Below are 12,709 nucleotides of genomic sequence, written 5' to 3' on the forward strand. Positions count from 1 at the left end.
ACATCTGATAAGGGTTGGCGTGCCTAGAGTTTTAACATTTGAGGTAAAGGAAACTTTATGCAGATTCTGGCTTGTTATGGATTGTCTCTGACAGTAGAGAGATTCAAACCCTAGCCAATACCTGCCAGTCTAAGAACAGAGACAGAGCCACTTAAAAGGATCTGGCTTGTTGTAACTTTAAATGTAATTCATGTTACTTTTTTCTATGACACCATATATATATATTTTTAACATCTTTATTGGTGTATAATTGCTTTACAATGGTGTGTTAGTTTCTGCTTTATAACAAAGTGAATCAGTTATATATATACATATGTTCCTATATCTCTTCCCTCTTGGGTCTCCCTCCCTCCCACTCTCCCTATCCCACCCCTCCAGGCGGTCACAAAGCACTGAGCTGATATCCCTGTGCCAAGATTTCAAAAATCTTTAAACATTTTATTAACTTTGAAGAAGGAATAAGAATAGCTCCTTTAGAAACTAGACACACTGAAGCACTGATCTATTCACAGAGCTTCTACACAGATGAAGAAGTTTAAATCAAATGGACAAAAAATAGTACAGAAGACCTATACACAGAAAGATTGAGAAAAATCCATCTCTAGAAAGCAGGTCAGATGAACTCAAAGACCTCACTGAGGGCTTCCCTGGTGGCGCAGTGGTTGGAAGTCCGCCTGCTGATGCTGGGGACATGGGTTCGTGCCCCGCTCTGGGAGGATCCCACATGCCACAGAGCGGCTGGGCCCGTGAGCCATGGCCGCTGAGCCTGCGCGTCCGGAGCCTGTGCTCCGCAGCGGGAGAGGCCACAACAGCGAGAGGCCTGCGCACCGCAAAAAATACCTCACTGAATGTAGGAGAATCACTGGGAAGCCACGTAAAGCCTTCTGCTGGGGCATAAAGGTAGGAACCAGTCCATGTAGTCAAGAAAACACTCTTTTTCCTCCTCATCTAAATGCTTGCCTCCAGTCTGGGTTCACGGAAAGGTCCTGATTATCTGAACTGGTTGTCAATCAAGGTTCCCTTCATTTTCGCTTTCTTGGCTTCCGGTTCAGCCAGCTCCTGCAGCCGCCTCTTACTCATGCCTTTGCGCTCCAGCTGCTTCTCAATCACCTTGGCATTCTGCGCATACGAGTCAGCAACTTCTCTAGCCTCAATCTCCTCTTCCTCTTCATCAATAGTAGACACAGTGACAGAGCTGAACTTGCCCATGTCTTTAGTCCGTTTCGTCATCATCACTTTCTTAGGAGGCTCTTGTTTCTGAGTATATATGTTCGTCTTCCCAAAACCCTGGCCAAACTTGACTACTGCTCCATCCACAATGAAGGTCACAGGAGTATTCTTCGGTTGGGACTGGTACAAGAGTGGCAGCCCGCACTTTGCACATTTCTTCCTGTACTGTCGTTCAATGCCTTCAGGCCTCCGAATATACACAGTCTCCTCATCTTCTGTGTTACAAAACTTGTGGGCATGTTTGGCAGCATCAATTACACGGGACCGATCCCGGGGCCTCACGGGCAATTTCTCCAACTGACAGTCCAGCACCAGGACCATCTGGCCGCATAAACAGTAGTAGACGTGAAGGGGCTTCTCGCCGTCGTCATACTCCTCGCGATCCCGGGTATCGGAGCAGACTACGGACCGGGAAACTACTTTAGGCATAGCTCAGAGCAGCACCGGAAATTATAAAGGCAAAAGTAAGAGTCGCGCAGAAATGACGTCATTCACCTCATTTCACTTCCTTTTTTTTTTTTTTTGCGGTACGCAGGCCTCTCACTGTTGTGGCCTCCCCCGTTGCGGAGCACAGGCTCCGGACGCGCAGGCTCAGCAGCCATGGCTCACGGGCCCAGCCGCTCCGCGGCATGTGGGATCTTCTCGTATCGGGGCATGAACCTGTGTCCCCTGCATCGGCAGGCGGACTCTCAACCGCTGCGCCACCAGGGAAGCCCTTATTTCACTTTCTTGATAGTGTCCTATGATGCACAAAATGTATAATTTTGCTTAAGTCCAATTTATCTATTTTTTCTTTGGTAGCTTGTGCTTTTGTTATCATTTTGAGATCATTGCCTAATCCAACATTATGAAGACTTACACATGTCGTCTTCTACTAGTTTTATAGTTTTAATTCTAACAACATTTAGGCTCTTGATATATTTCTGGTCTACTCATTTGTATACAATAGGGAGGTTTGTGATATTTTTATTTTGTGGTTTCAGTCTTCATCTCTCAACAAAATACAATGAAAATTCCCTGGGAAGAGGAAACTCAAGTGGAAAGAAAGGGCTTACTTCCATCAGCCTCTTCACTCAACTCTGCCCTCCCCCCTGACTGGTGAGTGGCTGGTGTTTAGCTTTCCTGTTGCCAAGGCCTTATCCACCACCTCCCCGCCATGCTCCTCTTTCACTTTGCCCTTTCCCCATCTACTCCTAATGGATTTTCCTCAACTATATATGACAGGTCTTGTGTTGTTGTGGGTTTTTTTCTGAGGACCTTGCCAGGCTACCCCATGAGCCTCTGAGGGACCTCAAACCCAAACGTATAGGGAACTGTGGAGCTACTCCTGAGAAGATGTCCTGCATGGGCATAGCTGCCCGTGTTTTTTACATTTCTTGTTACCTTTATGATTTAACAGTGAGGCTTTGAGGTACACTTTGCACACAGCTCTTCGCAAAGACAAAGTATTTACTTACTAAAGGCTTGCATCGCCCTTCCCAAAGCCAGTAATGACCACCACACTCAGATTTGACTGGAGCTCTGGAGTCTGCAAGTTCATGGCTCTCTCCACTCATTATTTTCTTTGTTCTCACTCATTGCTTGTTCTCAGCCTCAGAGGAGCAACGTTATTTCTGTGTTCTAGCAGGGCACAAGGAACCATGAGATCTGTTCCAAGTGGGATGATCTGAGTGAGGAAGGGGTGCTATGACTACTCTCTCCTGGGGGGTAGGGAGTGGGCAGGAGCCATGGCTCCATGATGGGAAGGATCCAGAGGAAAACTGAACAATGTCATCACTCATGAGGTGTTTTATGTACTTAAGACCAAACGTCCAGATACTTGAAAACATTTAGATAACTGATAGGATTCGTCCTTTTTAAAAAAAGAGTGTTTGTGATTCTGAAAAGAAAATTATCTGAATACTATTCTCATATTCTGCCTGATGTGCCTGGTTTGGTGCAATTAAAATTTTTTAACAAGTAGGGGAGGGCTCAGTCAAATGTTATCCACCATGCCCGGTGTTAGGGACAGGTGTGGAGGAGAGGGAACGATATATAAATCCTTCATATTGACATATAAACCAATAGAGGAATGTATCATCTAGCTGGGGCGACGCAACGCCCATAGGATGAGAATTGAAGTAACAGTTCAAGTCAGTGGAACAGACTTGAGGGGACTTAGAGGCAGGAGGGAGCACGGCAGGCTGAGCTGGGAGGCAGGAAGTTGAGGATCTCAATAGGTGCAGAGGAGGGAGGAACACCCAGCAGAGGGCTGGTAAAGGCAAAGGGCACAGGTAGGAATAATGAGTGAATCAAAAGGCAGATGGTCAGTATCTATGAGGTTAGGGAGGGAAGGTGCTGGTGCCAGGAGACGGACAGAAAGGAGATTCCCAAGCGGGCAGGGGAGAGCCCATGTTTTAGGAGGCCCTGTTCCGTTGGGGGAGGAAAGGGTGATGGGGGAAGTGGGACAAGAATCACAGTTCACTTGAGGAAGCAGCTTCCACATCGGAAGCTTCCTGGTGCCTGGCCCGGACTGCGGGAAGGTCCACCCCGCAGCCCTTAGAGCACTAAGTGGAGACGGTCCCTGCTTGAGTCAGCCCTGCCCGTGGGCAACTTCCCCATCCCCCGAGAGCGCTTTTATCCAGAGAGGGCCTCTAGTCCCAAAGCTTTTTTTTTTTTCCCCAATAAATTTATTTATTTAATTTTTTGGCTGCGTTGGGTCTTCGTTGCTGCACGCCGGCTCTCTAGTTGCGGTGAGTGGGAGCTAGTCTTCGTTGCGGTGCGCGGGCTTCTCGCTGCTGTGAAAGCTAATCTTTTTGTCTTTGGAATGGGTGTTGTACGCGGGTCTCGGATCTGGGGGGTTCACAGTACCATACCTTGAAAGCCCTTGAAAGCGAAAATGGAAAGAACACGTGGAGTGGGAAGGATAGCCCACCCCCCTACTCGCGCCTTCTAATTGGTCTCCCTCCGTCCTGGCCCTCCGACAGCGGAGAAGACGGCTCCCTTCCCACCTGGCGCAAAGCACAGCCGCAAGCAAAGCTGCCCTCTCCCTCTCAACCTGCTCTATTTGTGTTTGGCGACTTCTCTGGGCTAGAGGAGGTAATAAACTTTTGGTTTAAAAGCCCTCCTGCCGGGTTTCAGTCTGCGTGGGAGAATAAAAGTAAACAAGCGAAAGGGAACTGTGTCATCAAAGGACTCTGCACCTGCCCTTCTTCATTGTAGGGTGAGAACCTTGCCATGTGCCACAGGTGGCACGGGGTACCCACACAGGGCGGGGCCGCGGGCCTTTCATTCTTCTTTAACAACAAATCAAGAGTGATCGGTTCATAATTTAATGAGGCAGCCTTGCCGTGGTTCCAGATACGTATCAGGTAACAGCCGTGTCACCTGTATCCTGGCCTGAGCAGTTTTACTGTGATGCCCACAACGTATTTTGGCTGATGACTTCCTTTACCTCTCAAGCTAACAGTGAGATACATTGCTAGAAATGGATCCAAATGGTCTTAATGTAAACACAAAGAACCAGCTTTTTCTTTGAAGCCAAAGCTGCTTCACTTCTTTGGTGGAAAACATTTGTTTCCCTTCCCATCACCAAATTTTGGAGGCAAGTTGGCTTTTTCTCTCTGAGGCTGCGCTAAGGTAGGTTATGAAGGAGCCCGGCTGCACCCACGTTTGTTGCCGCTGGGAAATTCCTGTCTGTGCGCCAAGTGCTTCAACAACACTTCGCTAAAGTGCTGACACAAAGAATCTTGTCTCCTTAAGTAGGAGGTTATAAAAGCTTACAGACAGAAGTATAAATGTCTAATGATAAGGCCCAAACAACCTTGCAATTAAACGAACCAAGCTAACAGGAATTTGAGCTAGCTGCAGGCTCAAGGCCTTGACTTCTGTTCTAGGCAGGAAGCTTTACCCTGCGACAGAAGAGCATCCCAAACAGGATTCTTTCCATTCCTTAGTATTAATCAGTCTTCCTGGCAACCATGAATGAAGAAATCAGGTAACTGAATAAGCCCTGTGATGGCAGAAACAATGTAAAGAAGTATTTCTTGCAGCACATTAAACTGGATCATTATTCTTACAAACTGCTTTTAGGGTAGGTGAGGCTTTACAGCTAAAAGGAATTTTAAAATTCCCCACACAATATTACCTGTTGGTTCTACCTTCGTATATTTTGATTTCTGTTGCTCAAATATACACTCACAACCTCATTTTATAGTAGCTGATCATTTATTTTTCATGGTTTGTCGTTGTTGTTTGTCTTGCTTCCTAGCTATTTCCCAAAGAAAGTGAATTTAAAAAGACTTTGTTTCTTTTAGGTGGCAAATGTGTAAGTACTTTAAAGGGTAGAACTTTTCCACCTTATTCCTTATACATATTATTTTATTCTAAAAATCAACGAGGAGGGGAATTCCCTGGAGGTCCAATGGTTAGGACTCAGTGCTTTCACTGATGGGGCCTGGGTTTGATCCCTGATCAGGGAACTAAGATCCCGAAAGCCACGTGGCGCAGCCAAAGAAAATCAACGAGGAAAGGGAAAGAAAAATATAACGTGTAAAATGGAAGAATGGAGGATGATGATAGCCATCAGAACATTCTATTTTAAAAAGGGCAGATTCTGCCCTTTGACAACTAAGCTTTGGTTACAGCAAAGAGTGCTTCTCAAGGACCAGGCCACGTGGACGTTTCTCTCTGCCGACTTCCACATCTTACGCCATAATTCCTCTGAAAATGGGTACCGTGGCAGAGCCCAGCGTCATCTTTACTAGCTCACGGACACCAGATCTTCTATAATTAAATGTTTTCCTCGAGAAAATACTAATAAAACAATGCAATGGCTGGCACCACACTTGGTTTTCATTGCATTTGACGCCTTTTCCTCTTGCCAGCTCTTCATGTTGACTTTCTCCTCGGCTTCATTCTTTCACTGGTGCCAGGCAGGCTCACTGCGGAACCACTTGGGTTTTCCTCCCTCTTTTTGCGCCCAGTAAATTTTCATAAAGCATTTAACTTGAGAACAAGCAGGTTAATTTGCTGTGCCGGTGAGCCAGGCTCTCAGAAGGTTCCCTGCAACACTGCCGTGTTCTAGTGTCAGGGTCAGAGGTTTTCGTCCCAGTGGCGAGGATGCTTACCAGCGCCTTCTCTGCATGGACACCAGGTGTGATTTAGCATAATGGACTGTGTGGATGCTCAGTGGCTCCTCTAACCCAAGCGTCAGAACCAAGTCGCTCTTTGCTCTTCATGCAAGGTGAAGATGAAAAGTCTCATGGGCTAGAAGTTCTGCCAGGAAAGGCTTCTGGACACAGAAGAAATGGAAAATCACCCCATCTTGCAACAAACACCTGGTTTCAGGAACATGAAGTTCTTCTTCATGATATCAGTACCTGTTAAAATCCCCAGTCATATCACAATGCTATTTTCCTCTAATGACAGGTAGGAAGAGAGAACCAAAGATTTTTTTCTTATATAAAGAGAATATGCAAAAAACAAATAAGGAAATTAAAAAACTCACTGAATCCGTCCTTTGATTTATACCTAGTCAGTTGACATTGACTTTGAATGCTGATGCTCTAGGTGTCAGCCCTCATAAATAATGAAGGTGACTGAGGAAGACTCTCAGGGAAGAAGCCAAGCTTGGTGGCCAGCACAGTGTAGGTCCCAGGGATGAGAAAAGCAAGTTCCCTGCAGATGGCAAGCTTAGTGACCCTCGAGAAAAGGGCAGGCTCAAAGCAGAGGCAAAGGTTGCCCCACAGGGAGAGTGGCTGAAGTCACACAGAAGATGATTTTAGGACAAGCTTCGCAAACACAACTGCTGGAATTACCAGCCTTTTTGTCCAGACCACTGTCACGGGGCAATTCAATGTGCAGCGACGTACAGTTAGTTAATAGAGAGGACCAATGCGTCCCAATGCCAAGCAATATGGTTTTAGAATGAAGTCTATGTGCTCAGACATTCAAAATCACCTGAAAACGATGTATGTGCATACACAGTTCAAAGGGCTTGTCTCTCATTTGCCATCACAGCAGTCCTGCGGTGTACACAAGGCCAGGTATTATTATCCATGTTTGCCTGAAGAACGTGAGGGTTATAAGACTTACCCAGAGAACTTATCCAGAGATCCCACAGCCAGTCAGCAGTCGAGATTAGGAAGAACTCATGTGTCAGGCTCCCAATCTTGTGCTCTGTCTGCAGAACCCCTCTTTGCATATCTTACAGAGTCTCTGATTTACCCAATAGCCTATAATAAACTATTTGTTTTCTGCTTAAACTCAGTAGAGTAGATTCTGTGGTTGGCTACCAGGAGCCCTGGCCGATATGGGGATCATATACACATGCATTATGCCATGTCTTTTTCACACAACAGGTAGGAAACACCTTTATGTAGGGGATAATCTATATAATCATTTGTAATGACTGCAGAGTATTCTATTGCATGGATATGCCATAATTTATTTAATCAATCCCCTAATGATTAAGATTTAAATTTTCTCCAATTCTTTTGCTATTAATTCATTCATTTTATTCAACAGATATTTACTAAATACTCTTCATGTGCCAGGTACTATTTTAAGTAATGGAGATGACAGCTCCCTGCCTACACAGAACTTACATTCCAGTCAGAAAACAACTAATAAACAAGTAAACCAATAAACAAATGCAGACTATGAAACAATCTAGTAAGAGAACAGAATTTAATAATGGGAGAGTGATGGGGGGAGGTGCTTGAGATAGGGTAGCAAAACAGCTTCTTTGAGGATATGACATTCACCCTGATACCTAAAACATTATATACAAAAAGCTGTAATGAATATCTGAGAACATTCATCTTACAGCACTTGTCTGAATATTCCCTTAGGCTAAATCCTAGAAGTACAAATGCAAAGTCAAATCACATGCTCATTTAGGCGCCAAAAGAACGGCTATGAGGGACCTCCCTGGTGGCGCAGTAGATAAGAATCCACCTGCCAATGCAGGGGACACGGGTTCTGCAACAAAGAGAAGCCACTGCAATCAGAAGCCCATACACCGCAACGAAGAGTAGCCCCTGCTCGCCACAACTAGAGAAAAGTCTGCATGCAGCAACGAAGACCCAACGCAGCCAAAAATAAATAAAAAATTAAATCTTAAAAAAAAAACCCAACAGGGCTTCCCTGGTGGCACAGTGGTTTAGAGTCCTGTGAGAGGCCTGCGTACCGCAAAAACAAACAAACAAACAAAACCAACACATTCTCCACAAACGTTAAAAAAAAAAAAAAAAAAAGAATGGCCATGAAATTTCAACTCTCACAGCCTCCTTCTAAACCGGCTCTGAATCTAGCAAGTCTAGGTTCCAGTCCCAACTGGGCCAGTGACTGGCTCTCTAAGAGACTGGATAGTCTGCTATCCACTGCACATCACTGCACCTCAGTGTCCTCATCTGAAAAATGGGGACAATAAAAGTGCTGACTCAGGAGTTGGTGAGGATTGAAAATGGTGTAACAGGGCTTCCCTGGTGGCACAGTGGTTGAGAGTCCGCCTGCCGATGCAGGGGACACGGGTTCGTGCCCCGGTCCGGGAAGATCACACATGCCACGGAGCGGCTGGGCCTGTGAGCCATGGCCGCTAAGCCTGCGCATCCGGAGCCTGTGCTCCGCAACGGGAGAGGCCACAACGGAGAGAGGCCCGCGTACCGCAAAAAAAAAAAAAAAAGAAAAGAAAATGGTGTAACATAAGTGGTTAACAATGTTAGATTAAAAAAAATACATACTCATTTAAACATGTATACTAAAACTGCTTTTTAAAAAAGGGGTGTACAAATTTATTTATTATGATTTTTAATATTTATTTATTTAGGCTGCACTGGGTCTTAGTCGCGGCACGTGGGATCTTCATTTCGGCATGTGGGATCTTTTAGTTGCAGCATGTGGACTCTTAGTTGCGGCATGCATGTGAGATCTAGTTCCCCGACCAGGGATTGAACCTGGGCCCCCTGCATTTGGGAGCGTGGAGCCTTGGCCACTGGACGATCAGGGAAGTCCTGGGGTGTACGAATTTAAACTCCCATTTCCTGGTGCCCACCCACTTGGGGTTGGTTCTGAGCTCATACTAGCTTGACCTGTTTTCAAGAACTCAGCGTCCACACACCAGGACTGTAACCACACGAGGACAGGGATGGTAGCTTGTGGCTCTCATGTCCCTAGTGCCCAAACCAAAGGAAAACACAGGGGGCTGGTCTCCTGACACTGAGGAGAGTCCCCAAAGAAGTCGATATACTCACAGATAGTGGGAGAGCCTGCCTATTAAATCTTACACCTTTCATTTTATATGAAATCAGATCTTAAATATCCAAAGTCTACTTTCCTACAGGGACCATGGCCTTCTGTTTGCTGGATTCTTCAGGAGGGCAGGTAAGTCTAGTGTGCTCACCACTGCTTGATAAAAAAGCACAGATAGCAACCTACTGAATGTTTTCATTTCAACATAGAAACCCAAACCCGGAATCTTGAATTGGTGCCTTGGCAGGAATGGAAGGCCACAGGTTGCAGATGGCAAATGACTCACTGCCACCTGAAAAGGTCTATGCTGTTGGTACAAAATGTGACCACGTTCCACTTCTTCCTTTGTCCATCTGTTGCTGTTGTGGTCTAGGAGTGATGATGATTTTAAAGATTCAAATTTGGACTGTGTGTTAGCTTATTTCTCAAGCCACATCAAATATGGTTTGGCAATAAGCACTATTTGGTGCTGTTTGACTAAGAAGGTAGTAAAGAACACGAAGGTTTCTATCTTTTTTCAGGCTGTATGCATATGTCACCTTTTGAATGGAGGTGGCTGTGATTAAGGTGGCTAGCCACACAGCTGACTCATAAGAAGGCTGGTAAGAAGTTTTGATTGATTAAGATGTTAGACTAACTCTTCATCCACTCAATGTGCTTAACAACATGGCTTCCATTGTTGTCTTCTTAAATACAGCCATTCTTAACAATTTTTCAGTTTTTCAAAAGGGTGTTAAGAACGTTTAATGTTTAATAACACAGTAACATGGAAGATTACCATATTTCATAAAAGTCAGGCTTCAACTTCTTCCAAAGCCAAATAACATGCATAATCAGAATTATTTTCTTGGCAACTCACATTTAACTGCTATGGAAAATATGCCACAAATGGTAGCATTCCTGAGATAAAAATTCGATGTGTTTGGGGCCTGAAAAATTGGTTTCTGAGTTTCTTTCTGGCTTCAACATTCACCATTCTCTGTATAGCCCTACTCTGGTCAATTGTCCAAAAGAACCCCCTCCTTCCAATAGTAGAAATATGTACCCTTATTGCTTCCTTTTGGATAGAAATAATAACGTACTGCTGGCCTAATATTTTAATGGTACAAAAATGCAAAATATCTAATATTCGAGTATTCTTTTTTTTTTTTTTTTTTTTTTTGGTGGTACGCGGGCCTCTCACTGTTGTGGCCTCTCCCGTTGCAGAGCACAGGCTCTGGATGCGCAGGCTCAGCGGCCATGGCTCACGGGCCCAGCCGCTCCACGGCATGTGGGATCTTCCTGGACATGGGCATGAACCCGTGTCCCCTGCATCGGCAGGCGGACTCTCAACCACTGCGCCACCAGGGAAGCCTGGAATACATTTTTTTAAAGTTAGCTTAAATTTATTATTTACCTTTATAAATACATTTAATATATAATTATTTATCCATAATCAAAGAACAGATAATGCCTACCTATCTTTAAACTACACTGAAGAAGCATTAACAGGGACTTCCCTGTTAATTAAAAAAATATATATTTTTAAGTGCACCAGTCTTGCAATAAACAGAAATGAAAAATTGAGATGTAGGGTGATGTATGTATAACAGGGCAGACATCACATGGTGGTTGTGCAGGGGTGTGCCAAGACTGCTAATGGCCCCAGCACGCATTCTCCCCTCTTCCTTTGATTTGAGCAGGGCACATGGTTTACCTTTGAAAGCCTGCATGTCCCAGCCCCACTGGCAGCTAGGATGTGAACAGAACCGAAGTGGTGTGTGAAACGTTGAACCTCTTAGAAAGAAGCCACTTGCCCTCCACTCTCTCTTCTCCCATCTCACAGGCTGAAACTCAAACATGGTATGAAGAGAGTCTCAGCCATGCAAATTAGGGCGTCAGACTAACAGGTAGAAGCAACATGGGTCTCTGGATGACCTCAAGGAGGAGGGCTGCTTACCTGCCTGGACTACCCACCTGCCTCTGAACTGTTAGGTGAGAGAGAAATAAACTTCATTCAGTTTGAGCCACTCTAGCTTTGGGCCTTTCTGCTGTAGTAGCTGAGCCTGTACACTAACAAAAAAGGAGGTCAACTGCACATGGAGGATGGGGGTGATGGTGAGAGTGGGGTATGCAGTAGGGGCAGGAAGACTGTCTGGGAAGACAATATAAAGACAGGCTCTGCTACCAAGTCCCGCTTTCTAGCCTCTGAGCCCTGGGCACTGATCAGCAATCCTTTTGCTGGTCCAGGATAATTCCGTTTCTCACTTCTCTGTGTGTGTATTAGGAACTGGGGGGTGTCTTCTAACAATGGAGGGAGGAGACCCAGGAGGAACCACAGGTGAAATTTTGGGATGTGTGTGTAGATGATAAGTTGGATTTTAGATGTGTTTGTTTAGTGCCTCAAAGAATAATACCTCTTGACCATCAAGGTTCTGAACCAACAGAACAATAACGTAAAAGAGTCAGCAGGGGGAGATTTAAAACATCTCCTTTATTTCTGATAAGAGCTGGGTTAGGGACACAGTTTAGTGAAAGAGTTGTGCTGGCTTTCTAATACTGAACCCTGGATTTGGATTGGCCATTATGCAGTTATGGCAGTAGCTCAAAGATTCTGATATAACATAACATTTAGGGTTTACTTAATCATTCTATCCCTTTAAATGATAAGAACTGGTAGAATAAAGAAATATAAATTATTTAATTATATAAACTTTTCCATTAACAGATAATGGTTATATAATGCATTCTTTCATTTTTAAATTTCCCACCCTTCCTCCCTCCCATCCTTCCTTCCTTTTTTCTTTTCTTCTCTCTCTTTTTTTTTTTTGGCTTTAACAGATTTAATATGACATACCCCACATGCAGCTGGCCGTTGGCCTCCATTGGGGGTCAAATGGAGCCATTATTGACATTCTGCTCCCACTCTCTAACTAGAAAAACCAAAAGTTATTGTGAAACCCACACTCCTAATTCTGATTGTGACCAGTGGTAAATGGCTGGCTTGCCCAGTCCACTTAGGGGATGGGTTCTTGAGCTCCCCTGGAAGATAACTTTAGGACTAGAGAAGTCTGTCTGACAATAAACTTCCTTTCCAGGGTATTTCTCAGTTTTGATATATAAGTCAACACACCGGCTCACATCCATCTCTGTACAGTTACCCCTGTCAGTTTTTGCCACCATCTACTGAAATGACCTGTCTACATGTTGGTTTCTTCTACCCGGCGAGCATGTTGTACCTACTTAATAAATGTTTATTGAACTGAAT

General features: G+C 44.7%; 1 protein-coding gene and 1 pseudogene across 5 annotated transcripts in view; both read right to left on the bottom strand.

Moving 5' to 3' along the window:
• The window catches only part of CLYBL (citrate lyase beta like), a 262,901-nt gene that overhangs the window by 61,027 nt on the left and 189,165 nt on the right, over window positions 1-12,709 (bottom strand). The gene's annotated exons all lie outside the window — the stretch shown is intronic.
• On the bottom strand, window positions 967-1,659 carry LOC114888175 (annotated as a pseudogene).

The sequence above is a fragment of the Monodon monoceros genome, unplaced genomic scaffold (genome assembly GCF_005190385.1).
Source record: "Monodon monoceros isolate NGI ecotype Baffin Bay Population unplaced genomic scaffold, NGI_Narwhal_1 Super_Scaffold_8, whole genome shotgun sequence".
In the NCBI taxonomy this organism is placed as follows: Eukaryota; Metazoa; Chordata; class Mammalia; order Artiodactyla; family Monodontidae; genus Monodon; species Monodon monoceros.